This window comes from Condylura cristata, unplaced genomic scaffold, assembly GCF_000260355.1.
Source record: "Condylura cristata isolate star-nosed mole 26May11 unplaced genomic scaffold, ConCri1.0 scaffold00021, whole genome shotgun sequence".
NCBI lineage: Eukaryota > Metazoa > Chordata > Mammalia > Eulipotyphla > Talpidae > Condylura > Condylura cristata.
Genome location: NW_004567122.1, coordinates 29477294 through 29487113, shown reverse-complemented (window position 1 = coordinate 29487113; position 9820 = coordinate 29477294).

The window sequence follows — 9820 nt, the reverse complement described above, 5'->3', positions numbered from 1 at the left end:
GCCCCCTCCGAGCCCGGTCGGCCCCAGCTGCCCTCCAACCCTGGGGACCCAGCCACCCTCCCCAAGGCAGGACCCCAGTGCCGCGCCGAGCCTCCGCCCCCCGCAGGTGAAGGAGGGTGTGTTCTGCCCTCCCTGCTCTCCAGTGGTGGGACTCCTTGTGGGGCCTGCCTTGGGGGGCCTGGGGGAACAAGGGGGAGACTGCCGCCGAGGGGGCTCCTCTCAGTGGGAGGGAGATGGTGCCCATGTACCTACCGACCCAGCAGAGGGCGAGACAGCTGGAATTGGGTGGCTAGGGGACAGAGTTGGAAGGAGGGTGCAGGGGACAAAAGGGACAAACCCCGAGGGGGACAGGCGGGGAGGGAAAGAGCCTGTCCAATCAAGGCTGCAGAATCCCAGCCCACGGTCAGGGGGAGGCTGCTCTAGGGGGCGAGTGTAGGGTGCCCTGGGCTGGGGGAAGCTGAGCGCCATAGCAGGCCCAGCCCCAAAGGGAGATCTGGCTCCACTCAGACGACCCCCAGAGCCACTTTCCTCCCCTTTCCACTCCAGCCTGCAAGAGCTGCTCTCTACACTCAGCTCACTCATGTCCACCCCGTGCTTGGTGCTTGGTCGGTCTTGATCCTGCAGTGCTCAGTGAACTCCTGCTCAGTCCTGAGTCCCTGCTCACATGTCCTGTCCTCCATGACGCTTCTCTAATCTCCTTTCCACCCTGCAGACCAAGTATAATAAGAACCTCCTCTTAGGCAGCAGAGGGTGAGAGAAGAAAGAGGATCTGCTGAATTGAGGGGTGCCTCACTTGTGCTGGGTGGCATAAGAGGGGCAGGGTTTGAACTATGTGTTGACCCCTTAGACCAACCCCTCTGGGGCCTCCCTGGTGGCACAGGGGGTTAGAGAGCAGCATGAGCAGCACTATGAAGCTGTCTGCAGCCACCACCGCAGCACGAGTTCCATCCCCGCCCAGGGAGCTGACCCACATGGTGTAGCAGACCTCTCCTGTCTCGCCCGCTGCTCCCCTCAGCAGTGTATTTCAGTCCATCTGCCTGTTCTGCTCCCCACTCTGTCTCTTGTGAGTCCTCTCACCCCCGCCCCCCACACCCCTGGCCTCGTGTGCATAAATAAATAAAATTTTTTAAAAAGAACCTCTCTCCTGCCCATTTTAAAGATGAGAAAACCGAGGCTCCAAGAGCATAAGTCACTTGAGTAAGGTTCCAGGAGGCCTGATCCTGTAGACAGTCAGACGTTAAATAGCCTCCCCTCTTCAATACCCATCAAATCCTGGGCTGTTCCCACACAGCCCAGGGCCGGGCCTCCTCCCTGCAGGTGCTCAGGATCTTCAGGAAGAGCACAGCTCAGGAAAGTCACCTTGCTGCCCACCCTCTACCTTCTGCCTGTCTCCTGTAGGCAGGGAAGTGAGGTAGACACATGGTGGGAAGTGTGAGTGACAGGGTGTTGCTCCCATACTCCCATGCTCCAGAGACGCATGAGCTCGAGTCCCAGCTGCACCACTTCTCTGACCTCCTATTTCCCCTTCTACCTAGTGATGGTAACAGCCCCTCTTGTGGGGCTGGGGTGGGGGTGAAAGCGGCTGAGGCATCCAGTGCCCATAGCCCCAAGACCCACTCAAGAGGCCACACTCACTGTTCAGTTACGAGGAGTGACTCATGCGTGCAGTGGGTTATTTGGTCTCTGTACACCCAGATGGACTGTCAGCCCCTGGAAGGCAAGGTCTGCCTGTTACCATGGAAATTTGGTGCCCATCCGAGAGTGTGGTTGATACACACACACACACACACACACACACACACACACACACACACACACGGGCAGACAGACGGAGGACAGCAGCTCTACTTGTCTGGGCGAGGATGATGCCCAGAGTCTGGGGTCTGGCATCATCACAGCTCTGGGGGTGCAGAGTGAGCTAACTAGGAGCCAGGAACCCAGCTTTCTAGGGTGGCCTCTGCCGCTTACTCCCTGGTCCTCATTTTCCCATGTCAGGTAGCGCTGGCCTAAAGGGCTGTCTCAAGGCATCCAGTGGGTAGGTGCCATGAAGGAAGGTTTGGGATTTACGGACACTGGATTGAGAGTTGTAGTTATTGGCCCTTGTAGCTACTTGAAAGGAAACAAGGTCAGCGTCCCCCAACCCTCAGCCAAATGCTCTATACTCCCCAGCAACCCCACAGAAAGAATCACAGTGTCTCCCCATTTCTCCCAGGCATTCCCACCGACCTGAAGGTCAGTCTCAGGAGAGCAGGGACCGAGGCCATGCCAGATTCCCCTCTGCCCAGTTCTTGGTTGGTCCCTAGGGAAGTGAGGTAGACACGGGGTGGGGGTCCCCAGAAAAGCATCAAGGTGCAGGAGGCCAGCAGCACTGACAGCACCCCAGGCAACTGTGGGGAGCACAGCATCCCGAACTTTCATCCCATCACAGCCTTGACCTAACCTCCGGCCTCCTCCAGGAAGGGCCCCAACTCTTCCCCAGCCTGCACAGGTAGGGGTACCCAGGCAGGAGGAGGTGGGGACCCACCAACCAGTCATTTTGATGCCTCCTAGGCCCAGAAGCTCAGAGAGTCCCTGAAACACCCACTTCTCCCATCTCCCAGCTGGGAGACTGAGGCCTGGGGTCTGGAGGGGCCTGGCAGGGGTTCCCCAAGCTGATCCCCTGAGTGCTCCTCGTCCTGCTCCCACCTACCTGTGCCCCCTCTTCCTGGAGGATGGAGACCTCCGGCCTGCCCTGTGTCCTTTCTGATACTTTCACCTCAGGTGTGATGTTCTGGGCCCTCCTGCGCTCCCCAACCTTGCCTCACGACCTCACTTGGTTTATGCTAGGCCCCCCCTCTTCCCTTCCACCCCCCTCACTTGGCTAGTTTCTTTCAACCCTACACTTCCCTTTCCCCATTACAGCAAATCTCCTGGAAAACCTGGTCCATTCCCCCAAAGCTCCTTCTGTGTCTTGAACAGTTGCCACCAGCCCTTCACCCACACTTACTCAGCCACCACCGCTCATCCAGGTCACCAACACAGCAGCTGAGTCCAGAGGTACAGGTGAGGGACTGCGTGGGAGCACGGGGGTGCAGGACCCCAACATCATTGCAAAGGTGCTGGCCAGATGGACTGTGGCCAGGTCCCCGATCACTGCCATGATGCCAAATGCCAAAGTCAACTGTCAACACTGATGGGAAGCACTTGCACAGTTCATCACCCACCCACCCCGCTCCCCCCAAACACCTTCCAGGATGCAGCTGGCCTGGATTTCCTCAGGGGGGTGCTGCCTCACACTGCAGCTCCCCTTCCTTCTCCCCCTCCCCCACGGCCACCTTCCAAAGCCAGAGCCCCCCTGGGCTCAGCCCTCCTTGACCCCCTCCCCAGCCAGGGCTATGAGCCCTGAGGACTCTCCCTGCCCCACGCCGGGCCCAGGTGCTGACAGGCCTCTGCTAAGGTGTCCAGGGGCAGAGTCGACCCAACCCAACCTACACTGCCCTCCCTCTTCCTCATGACACTACCGTCACCACCTTTCACCAGCTGGGGCTGGACCCCTCGAGTCATCCTGGCTCCTCTCCTGCCTCCTAAGATTGACTTTCAAGCACATTTGAATTGACCGCTCTGGCCAGCTCCAGCCACCATCCTGGCCCAGGTCACTTCGCACATGGATTGTTACTACAGCTTCGTAACTGGTCCCCCACTTCCACCTGGCCCCACTCCCAACAGAGCAGCCGAAGGGGTGCTGCTAAATGTCAGCGCACATTACAATATCCAAAACCCTAAAATGTCTCCAGGTTACTGGGGCGAGCCCAGTCTCCACAGCTGTGCCAGGTCTTGGTGAGCGGCTGTCTGACTTGCACTGGCCTCGCTGGCCCTCTTGCTGCTCCTCAGCACCCCAGTAATGCTCCCCCCAGGCCCTTTGCACTTGCAGCTGCTCCCTCTGCGGACACACTGCTCTGGCTGGGCTCGGAGACTCACTGGGTCCTGCGCCAGCTCTTTGCTCGGATGACACCTAAAAGACCACCCTCCCCTCCTTGACATCACGTGAGCACACTTGTCACTGTGTTTACTTGCTTATTCCGGTTCCCCTCTCTCCCCGCAGCCCCTCTGTCGCTGGATCTTAGCTCCATAAATGCAGGACGTTTGTTCTTCGGCTCCCCTGTCCACAGGGCATAGAACAAGCCTGGCGGATAGCAGCAGCTCAGTGAAGCACAGGACAATGACTGCACTTTAGAGAGAGAGGACAAAGGTGACAACAGATACAAAAAGTGTTGGCAAACACTGGGAGTGTGGCAGCCATCCCCGCAGGGAGGGGGCCACTTCCACACACTGGTGAGAAGGCCGTTCTGAGGATGGGTCCCAGGGCTGGTCCGACAGCTGAAGAAAGGATGAGCGTGTGTTGTGCTGTGCTGTGGGGCTCAGGCGGGCCTGAGGCAGGGAAGCTGCCGGCGGGACCCAAGCAGGAGCCCCAGGGCCGTGGCAGGTTTGCTGCTACTACATCCCAGCATCACCCACTACTCCTAGGTCGGGGTGTGTGTGTGGGGGGGGGGTGACGGCATCTTGGGCAAGGAAGGCCACTGTCCCTGACAGCCCTTGGCTGGGAGGGTGATGACTCACCCATTCACTCTACAAACATTTACTGAGCACCTACTGTTTACATTGTGCCAGACCCTGGAGGGTGGCGGCAAAATCCCTCCCTCCACAGCTCACTGCCCGGCAGATGATAGATGATTTCCCAGGGGAAATACCGCTGTTGATGGGGCTTCCCGGGGCAGGAGCCGCCTCTCACAAGATGCAATCAAATTTTAGGAGTAGATTCATAACTCTACAACCCACTGAATTCTAAACCGGGCAGAAACTGTGTCTCTTTTTTATTGCTGTTTCCAGCATCCCAGCAGGGAGCCTGGAGCATCATGGGAGCTCAGTAAGTATCCGATGAACGAATGAATGAGTGGTGGCGGATGAGTGGGGCCCTGAAGGTGGTGATTTGGACTAGTAGCCAAGAGAGACGGTCAGGTTGGCAGAAGACGCAGCCTGAGTGAGTCCAACAAGGAGAAGGTCACCTAGAAGGAAGAAGGCAGTGACAGGAGCCCAGGGCCGCGGCTTCGGCCGTGGAAGCTGCCTTTCCCACCCCTTCCCCCAGCAAATAGGGTCCTGCCAGTCCAGGGCCGGGGGACAAAGCCCCAGAAGGAGTGCCAGGGACTCACAGTGCCTAGAGCCAGCCGGCCGGCCGCCCAGAGCCCGGGCAAAGCCTGGCCCAGAACTTTGTCTGAGGGCCTTTGTGGGCCTCCGGGAGGCTGTCCAAGAGAATGCCGGGAACTGGCCGGGGTGGTATGGGGTGGGCACGCCCCCGCTTCCGGACGCCCAGTGGCCATCCAGGCCTGGGTTAGAGGGGAGTTAGGAAAGCATTCTTTTCTGCCCCCTGAAATCCTTAGCCTTGGAACGATAACACCGATCCTTCCCAAGAAGTTGCTGCTAGGATAAGAGTGGTCAGCAGATCTCATCTGTTACTAAGGCCCAGGGAGGCTGGGGCTGAGCTGGAGGGTGCAGAGTTAGGCATGAGCCCACTGTGCTCACGTTGCACAGCACATCCCCCCACACACACAGAAGCTCAGCAGGAGAGAGGAGGGCGAGTCATTTTCAAAGCAAAGGGACACGTTAAGTCTTGCCCAGGGAGGCGAGGCCAGGCAAGGAAAGTTACTGGGAGGGCGAGCCCCGGACTGGAAAGGAGACCACGAGAGACCCAGAGGGCCCTGCGCCTCCCTCTGCTGGCCGGCCCACAATCACCAGAGCAGCTCCAGGCTCTCCGTGAGGGGCAACCGGGTAAAGGAAGCCAGTCGGAGCTCTGTGGGTCATGCCCCTGACTCAGGGCTAGTCATGCCCGGAGGTGAGCCGCTAGTCCTCTGTAACCAGCCTCTGTTGGGATGCCCGCTGCTCTGGTCCAACCTGCATAAAGTATTTTCCTCAGCTTTGCCCAGGGGCTGGTCTCTGAAGGCCACGCTCTTCCACAGCACAGACTGAAAACTGAGGGGCCCATCCACTGACACCCCACGGTAACCCAGTCTCCTCTTCCTTGAGCCACACGCTGATAACAGAGAATTGAGGGGGATTCCAGCCGCAGGCTGCAAGACAGGGGTCTCACTAAACAGGCTGGTAACAGCCGCCCGGCCTTACTGTCCGCGAGCCAGAGATGGGTTCTTTTCGGGGGGGGGTCAGGGCGCCACCTGCTGGTGTATTCTGAGAACTGCACGCACACGCCCCAGCTCACTCACTAGCCAGGAAACCGCCTACAGTATAGTAGCAGATGATTTGTATTAGAGAACCATGTGAGTCAGGTTCATTCTAAGTTCTTGGCATTATCTCATTTCACACATTATCTCATTTCATCCCCACAGCACCCCTCTGAGGCAGGCGTTATATATCTCACTTTACCTATGGGGACACTGAAGCTCAGAAAGCTGCATGACCTAACCCAGGACATGCCTCTAGTGCGGGCAAAGCCCAGCGGCTCCTTCCTGGGCAGTGCTTATGCTTAACCTGGGCTCTTCTGCCTGCACTTGGCAGAGTCAAGTCAGGAATAAGCTTCGTGGGAGGGCCGTCTCCCCTGCCTGCTTCCTGCCCCCATCTTGAGCACAGTCCGTCTCCATGTAACTTGCAGCTATTACAGCAGGACCTCTCAGAATGTCTTGCCCCCTCCCTTGATAGCTCCAGCTCCTCCAGGCCAAGGCCAGAACAAATCTGTCCCCCGCCCCCAACACTGAGCCGGATGCCTGCTGTCTGCTCAGGCCCTTCCCTCGGGACTGTGGCTGGGGCCCCGCCACCTCGAATAATCTGCGAGCACTCCTCACCCCCTTCCTCACTTCTTAATCCAAGAACTCAGGCAGGTAGTTTCAGAGGCTGCAAGTGAAAGAACCTCAACCCAAATGCAAGGAGACAAGCAAAGTCTTGGGATTCGGTCTCTGACCCAGCCAGCGAAACACGCCCCGGCCTGAGCCAGCCCCGTGGCCTCAGACTCACTGCCCCTCGGCCCGGGGTGGGGTCCGTTTCAAGCACAGGCTGGTAGAAGGACACGTTCCCAAGGGAGAGAGGGGACAGTCGCAGGAGGGTGGCCATTGTGTGGCAGGCTCTACGGAGCTCCATTCTGGGCCTGCCCATCTTAAATTGCAAACTCCTCCCCGCTGCTCATGTTTTCTTCATTCATGCATTCAACAAATTTTTATTGAACCCCACATGTTCCAGGTGAGTCATGCCAGTAAATATGGTAAATGCCAGTGCTTGCCCTCCTGAATCATATTTTCCGGGGGGGGGGGCATGGGGGGGAGATAATGAGAAAAGAAATACAATAAGCAAAATGTGCAACGTTTCCAGGCAGTGGTAAGAACTCAGGGGGAATAAAGCAGTATTCAGGGAACAGGTGGGCGACAGAGTGCAACTTTAGTCAGAGCACCACAGACACATACTTGAAAGGGAAGCCCAACCAAAGGTAAGAAAAAACAAGGGAATGTGTCACATAGGCAACTGGGAAGGGCATTCCAGCAACGCCAGCTGAGCAAAGGTCCTGCAGCATGAGTGCATGGTATGTTCTGGAATCAGCAAGGCACAGGGAGAGTGGGTGAGATGAGGCAGAGAGGGAGCCGGCCCAAGGGACCCGGGGCTACCGGCTTTGACAGGCAGGAACTTTGGCTTTGACTCCTCGTGACATGAAGAGTCACCCTAAGTTTGGGGCTGAGAACTAGCTGCTGTGACATCTAGGGTGAAAGGATGCGTCAGGCCGCAACACTGGGAGCAGGAAAGTCAGGAAAGCCTCAGCAGGACCCTGCCAAAGTCCAGGGCATGGCTGAAGAGGACCAACGGGTGGGGCTGGTGAGAAGTAGCCGGATTCCAGATATATTTTGAAGATAAAGCCGAATAAGACAAATGGAGGGGTTGGATGGGGATGAGAGAGAAGAGTGAAGCGAAATCTGCAGGCTGAGACAACAGGAAGGGCATCGTTGGTGGCCCCAAGGAGGGGAAACAGGGAAGGATGTGTCTGAAGAGGACACCTGTGTGCTTGCTCACGTGGACATGGGGAGGCCTCAAGCAGCCCCTCGGACAGTCACGTCAGACAGGCAGACACACAAGAGCCAGGGTGTGCCCAGGAGGGGGTGGCTCATGTCCAAGGACCAGGAATAGAGCCCTGGGGGCCTCCCACTCTGAGGGGGCAAAGAGAAGAAAAACCAGGCAGAGCAGCCAGAGAGATGGAGGCGAAGCAGTAGAGAGAGGGCGCGAAAGGTTGCCAGTGGATCAGGTGAGAAGCTGACTGGATTTGGAGAGCGGGAGGTCACCAAGGCCCCTGACATGAGCCATCTCAGTGCAAAGGGTCGGGAAGGACTGGAGAGGGATCGTGAAATAACAATGAACTTGGCGGCAAAGTTATTCCCAGTAGCCAAAAAGTGGAAACAGCTTAAGTGCCCACAGCAGGTAAATGGATGAATGTGATAGATCACACGCAGAGGGTATTATTCAACCGTTAAAAACACTGAAATCCTGAGACATGTCTCAACAGGTACTGACACAGGGCAGCAGGAGGCGCTCACCCCCATAGCCCCGCAAGGACAGAGCCCAAACAGTTTACCTGTCACTGTCTGAGTTCTTCACCTGCTCACACAAGATTGCAAGACTACTCAGATTCAGAGAACAATAATGGGGTTTATTTAACAAACAGGAAAAACAAAGAGACACTGAGGCCACAAATGGCCGTTTACCTCACCCAAAGCAGTGTCCAGAGTTTTAAAGTCCTACACACGAAGCCTCCCAAGATGGCATCTTCCTGCCACTGAGGGCCTGGAGCACACGGCAGCCAGATGACGGGCCAGGATCCAACTCTCAAAGACAGCATGTTACAGGGCAGGGAGACGGTCATCCCTGTACCCCCAAACCTGCCTGCTCTAAGTAGGTTCTGCCATCTGCCGCATTCCGACAAAACATACTTCAGTGCATAAGATCTGTAATGGAAAGAAATTTTAGTACAATTAGTGTACAACAAAGAAAAAACAAGATAGTTTCCAAATCCAGTACCCAAATTTACCGCCCCCCCCCCTTCGTGGGTAAATGTCCGGCCAAAAAGGGTTGGTCCAAAGTAGGGCCACTGAGGCTCGAAAGGCCACAAGTCCGAGGCACCTCCTGTTGGGGGCCCATAGGAAAGAGGCCAGCACTTCCAGGACAAAAGGAGCAAAATCAAGACAACACTGCCATCACCACATCACACCTCGCACGGGTCTGTCCCCCAGCCCAGGGCCCTGAAGCAGGCTCAGCTTCTTCACATGTCTCTGCTCCACGGGCCTCCCCACGTCTGTCTCCTGGTTCTCCGTCCTCCTTCCTTTCCCAGCCTCCTCTCCAGGCGCTTCCCTTCCCTGTTCAGGTCCACCCTTCCATGGCTGGGGCAGGGAAACTTGGGGTCCCCTTTCCCTGGAGGTGGATCCCATACCAGGGGAAGACACAGCAGGAGACCTGACAAACGCCACACTCACACCATCCAGCAAGGCGCTAGCTGTTAGCTCCGGGTCTTTCTCTTCCCTTCCAGGCTATAAGAACAACAGAGCTACCGTTATGCAGCCACCTGCAAAGCCTCCAAAGTTTCCTTCTCTGAGGTTGGCTTCACGTCCTTCAGAGGCTGGCAACAGCCTTGTGGAAGATCAGCGTGGTGGGGCAGGAATCGCTGACTGCAAAATTGCTGAAGATCCAAAAACCCTGAACATTGAATCCCAGGAGCTGTTTCTGCGGTCCCTTATATTTCTTACCAGAGTCTCTACCCGCACGATACTTTGTCCAAATTGCAGTTGGGGTGCTCCTTCCTCATCAG